At 40.7% G+C, this 5435-nt stretch overlaps 1 pseudogene; it reads left to right on the top strand.

Moving 5' to 3' along the window:
* Positions 1 to 2210: 2210 nt before the first annotated feature.
* On the top strand, positions 2211 to 2693 carry LOC148776244 (large ribosomal subunit protein eL21 pseudogene; annotated as a pseudogene).
* The last annotated feature ends 2742 nt before the right edge of the window (positions 2694 to 5435 follow it).

A 5435-nucleotide genomic window follows, 5' to 3' on the forward strand; every position in this document is an offset into this window, starting at 1 on the left:
GGAGCTCCGTCCTTACTTCTTTTGTCTCGCTTTTTATCTTTTATGTTTTTTCCTACCTCCTTTCGAAGACAATGGGCTGCTTTTCTGGGTGCCTGACGTCCTCTGCCAGCATTCAGAAGTTGTTTTGTGGCTACTCCGCGTTCAAATGTTCTTTTGATGAATTTGTGGAGGAGAGAGTGGTCTCGCCGTCCTATTCCTCCGTCATCTTGTTCCTCCCCTGATTCATTCTTGATGGATGTTCATATCATGAATGCATGTTGACTTTTATTAAATGATTTGGTTATGGCTATTATAAAGACGATACTTTTCCTGTTTTAATCCATTAATATTGAAATCTATCCCATTGTTCAGTTACTTTAAAATATTAATACAAACTTGCATCCTGAAGTAATCTTTAACTCATAACTCAAAAGGAAGATTTGCCTGTAGTTTTATTTTTTATGTCAAGTTTATTGAGTCATAATTTATAAACAATAAAATTCAGTCTTTTTAGCTGTTTGGTTTTATGAGGTTTGACAAATGCATACAGTCATGTAGCCACAATCAAAACAGAGAATATTTACATAATCACCCAAGAAGTTTCCCATAATCTTTTGTAGTGAATACCCTCACCAAACCTCAGGTCCTGGCAGTACTGATAAGTTTTGTTTCACTAAAACTTTGTCTTTTCTGGATTTTTATGAGGAATTGTTCTCTGAATTCATGCAACAAGTAGCCTCTTTGGGGAAATGTCTTTCACTTAACATAATGAATTTCAAATTCATCCATATTAGTGAGTTATAATTACTTGTTTTATATAACTGAGTAGTATAGCATTAGATGGATGTACCCCATTTTTAATTCTTGTACCAGTTGATAAGCACCTTTGTTCTTTTCAGTTTGGGATGATTTTTTGTACAGCTACTCTGCACATTTTGTACATGACTTTGGGTGAACATAAGTGAGAACTAGATTTAAGGGAGTAGATCTGATAGACAGAGTGCCTGATGAACTATGGATGGAGGTTCATGACATTGTATAGGAGACAGGGAGCAAGACCATCCCCAAGAAAAAGAAAAGCAAAACAGCAAAATGACTGTCTGAGGAGTCCTTACAAATAGCTGTGAAAAGAAGAAAAGCAAAAAGCAAAGGAGAAAAGAAAATGAATACCCATTTGAATGCAGAGTTCTGAAGAATAGCAAGCAGAGATAAGAAAGCCTTCCTCAATGATCAGTGCAAAGAAATAGAGGAAAACAATAGAATGGGAAAGACTAGAGATCTCTTCAAGAAAATTAGAGATACCAAGGGAACAATTCATGCAAAGATGGACTCAATAAAGGACAGAAATGGTATGAACCTAACGGAAGGAGAAGTTATTAAGAAGAGGTGGCAAGAATACACAGAAGAACTGTACAAAAAAGAGCTTCACGACCCAGATAATCATGATGGTGTGATCACTCACCTAGAGCCAGACATCCTGGAATGTGAGGTCAAGTGGGCCTTAGGAAGCATCACCATGAACAAAGCTAGTGGAGGTGATGGAATTCCAGGTGAGCTATTTCAAATCCTGAAAGATGATGCTGTGAAAGTGCTGTACTCAATATGCCAGCAAATTTGGGAAACTCAGCAGTGGCCACAGGAATGGGAAAGGTCAGTTTTCATTCCAATCCCAAAGAAAGGCAATGCCAAAGAATGTTCAAACTACCGCACAATTATACTCATCTCACATGCTAGTAAAGTCATGCTCAAAATTCTTGAAGCCAGGATTCAGCAATATGTGAACCGTGAACTTCCAGATGTTCAAGCTGGTCTTAGAAAAGGCACAGAAACCAGAGGTCAAATTGCCAACATCTGCTGGATCATCGAAAAAGCAAGAGAGTTCCAGAAAAACATCTACTTCAGCTTCATTGACTATGCTAAAGCCTTTGACTGTGTGGATCACAATAAACTGTGGAAAATTCTGAAAGAGATAGGAATACCAGACCACCTGACCTGCCTCTTGAGGAACCTGTATGCAGGTCAGGAAGCAACAGTTAGAACTGGACATGGAACAACAGACTGGTTACAAATAGGAAAAGGAGTGCATCAAGGCTGTATATTGTCACCCTGCTTATTTAACTTCTATGCAGAGTATATCATGAGGAACGCTGGGCTGGAAGAAGCACAAGCTGGAATCAAGATTGCTGGGAGACTTTTCAGCAGCAATCGCCATCTTCCAGTAATTAGCCAAAATGACCAGCACAAAGGGAAAGAGGAGGGGCACCCCCTACATGTTCTCTAGGCCTTTTAGAAAACACGGAGTTGTTCCTTTGGCCACATACATGCGAATCTACAAGAAGGGTGGTATTGTAGATATCATGGGAATGGGTACTATTCAAAAAGGAATGCCCCACAAATGTTGCCATGGCAAAACTGGGAGAGTCTACAGTGTTTCCCAGCATGCTATTGGCATCACTGTGAACAAACAAGTTAAGGGCAAGATTCTTGCCAAGAGAATTAATGTGCATATCGAGCATATTAAGCACTATAAGAGCCAAGATAGCTTTCTGAAACGTGTGAAGGTAAATGATCAGAAAAAGAAGAAAGCCAAAGAGAAAGGGACTTGGGTTCAGCTGAAGTGCTAGCCTGCTCCACCCAGAGAAGCACACTTAGTGAGGACCAATGGAAAGGAACCCGAACTGTTGGAGTCCATTCCCTATGAATTCATGGCCTGATGGGTGTAAAAATAAAGACTTGGGCTGTTCAAATGTTTCTCTTAATTGAGTAGAGGTGTTGTGTCCAAATTCAGTGGGTGATGTCTTTTCAAATTTTGTGTTTTTTTTTTTCCTGAAAGATGTAAGAAAGTTAGTTGTTCAGTATGCTCCATTTTTAAATAAACTTTCAGATATTATTTAAAAAAATGAGATTGCTGGGAGAAATATCAATAACCTGTTATGCAGATTACATCACCCTTATGGCAGAAAGTGAAGAAGAACTAAAGAGTCTCTTGATGAAAGTGAAAGAGGAGAGTGAAAAAGTTGACTTAAAGATCAACATTCAGAAAACTAAGATCATGATATCCGGTCCCATCACTTCATGGCAAACAGATGGGGAAACAGTGGAAACAGTGGCAGACTTTATATTTCTGGGCTCCAAAATCACTTCGGATGGTGATAGCAGCCATGAAATTAAAAGACGCTTACTCCTTGGAAGGAAAGTTATGACCAACCTAGACAGCATATTAAAAAAAAAAAGAGACATTATTTTACCAACAAAGGTCCATCTAGTCAAGGCTATGATTTTTCCAGCAGTCATGTATGAATGTGAGAGTTGGACTATAAAGAAAGCTGAGCACAGAAGAATTGATGCTTTTGAATTGTGTTGGAGAAGACTCTTGAGAGTCCCTTGGACTACAAGGAGATCCAACCAGTCCATCCTAAAGGAGATCAGTCCTGAGTGTTCATTGGAAGGACTGATGTTGAAACTGAAACTCCAGTACGTTGGCCACCTGATGGGAAGAGCTGACTCGTTTGAAAAGACCGTGATGCTGTGAAAGTTTGAAGGCAGGAGGAGAAGGGGACAACAGAGGATGAGATGGTTGAATGGCATCACCGACTCAATGGACATGAGTGTAGGTAAACTCCAGGAGTTGGTGATGGACAGGGAGGCCTGGCGTGTTGTGGTCCATGGGATTGCAAAGAGTCGGACACACTGAGCAACTGAACGGAACTGAAGTTTTCATATCTTCAGAGTAAAGCATGAAGAGTGGCAAGGTTTGGTGATAGAATGGATCTTCAGTCCCTCCAAGGATGTGCCCTGGGCTTAGTCTGTACATCTGAGTGCTAACCTATAGTTTCCCCAACAAGCATCACCCTGACAATCACCTTTACCTCATTTTTTTGCTTCTCCTGACTGTTCTCTTTCACTCCCCTCTTTCACTTTCATCAAGAGGCTTTTTAGTTCCTCTTCACTTTCTGCCATAAGGGTGGTGTCATCTGCATATCTGAGGTTATTGATAATTCTCCCAGCAATCTTGATTCCAGCTTGTGCTTCTTCCAGCCCAGCATTCCTCATGATGTACTCTGCATATAAGTTAAATAAACAGGGTGACAATATACAACCTTGACGTACTCCTTTTCCTATTTGGAACCAGTCTGTTCTCTTGATGAAAGTGAAAGACGAGAGTGAAAAGGTTGGCTTGAAGCTCAACATTCAGAAAACAAAGATCATGGCATCTGGTCCCATCACTTCATGGGAAATAGATGGAAAAACCGTGGAAACAGTGTCAGACTTTATTTTTGGGGGGCTCAAAAATCACTGCAGTTGCTGATTACAGCCATGAAATTAAAAGACGCTTACTCCTTGGAAGGAAAGTTATGACCAACCTAGATAGTATATTAAAAAGCAGAGACATTACTTTGCCAACCAAGGTCCGTTTAGTTAAGGCTATGGTTTTTCCCATGGTCATGTATGGATGTGAGAGTTGGACTGTGAAGAAAGCTGATCGCCGAAGAATTGATGCTTTTGAGCTGTGGTGCTGGAGAAGACTCTTGAGAGTCCCTTGGACTGCAAGGAGATCCAACCAGTCCATTCTAAAGGAGATCAATCCTGGGTGTTCATTGGAAGGACTGATGCTAAAGCTGAAACTGCAATACTTTGGCCACCTCATGCGACGAGTTGACTCACTGGAAAAGACTCTGATACTGGGAAAGGTTGGGGGCGGGAGGAGAAGGGGACGACTGAGAATGAGATGGCTGGATGGCATCACCGACTCTGAGGACATGAGTTTGAGTGGACTCCGGGAGTTGGTGATGGATAGGGAGGCCTGGTGTGCTGTGATTCATGGGGTCGCAGTGAGTCGGACACGACTGAGCGACTGAACTGAACTGAACTGAACTGACTGTTATCTTCTGTTTGTCCTTCTCCTTCTTGTTTCTCCTCCTATTTCTACTTCTCTTTCTCTTCCCCCTTTTCCTTTTATTTTTTTGCTGGTCCCTGGAGATTCTTCATGACTCTGCAATCAATAATTCAACTTCCATAGATGTGCTGCTTTCTACCAGTAAACATGGGCAATAATGTTCTAAGCAATTTTAGCCATCTTAGGAAAAACTCAGAACATGCAGATGCCTGTCGACACAGAATAGTGAAATTAACAATGGTGTGTGTGTGTGTGTGTGTGTGTGTGTATACACATTCCTAGAATGGAATGCTACTCAGCAAGAAAAAATAATAAACTACAGACAGGAATCTCAGAGACATATGCCGATTGAAAGAAGTCAGACACAAAAGAGGATATGTTATATTATTTCAATTATAGCAAGTGCCACATAAGGCAAATCTAATCCATGATGATAGTAGTGAGGATGTTATCCTTGGGAGTTAAAAAATAAAGAACCTTCAGTGCTGCAAGAAATGGTTTCTGTGTCAGTCTGGTAGGTTGTTATGCAAGTATGGAAACACATTACAATTCATTCAGC

The sequence above is a fragment of the Moschus berezovskii genome, chromosome 11 (assembly GCF_049115385.1).
Source record: "Moschus berezovskii isolate FMDL1 chromosome 11, NW_MosBer_1.0, whole genome shotgun sequence".
Lineage (NCBI taxonomy): Eukaryota > Metazoa > Chordata > Mammalia > Artiodactyla > Moschidae > Moschus > Moschus berezovskii.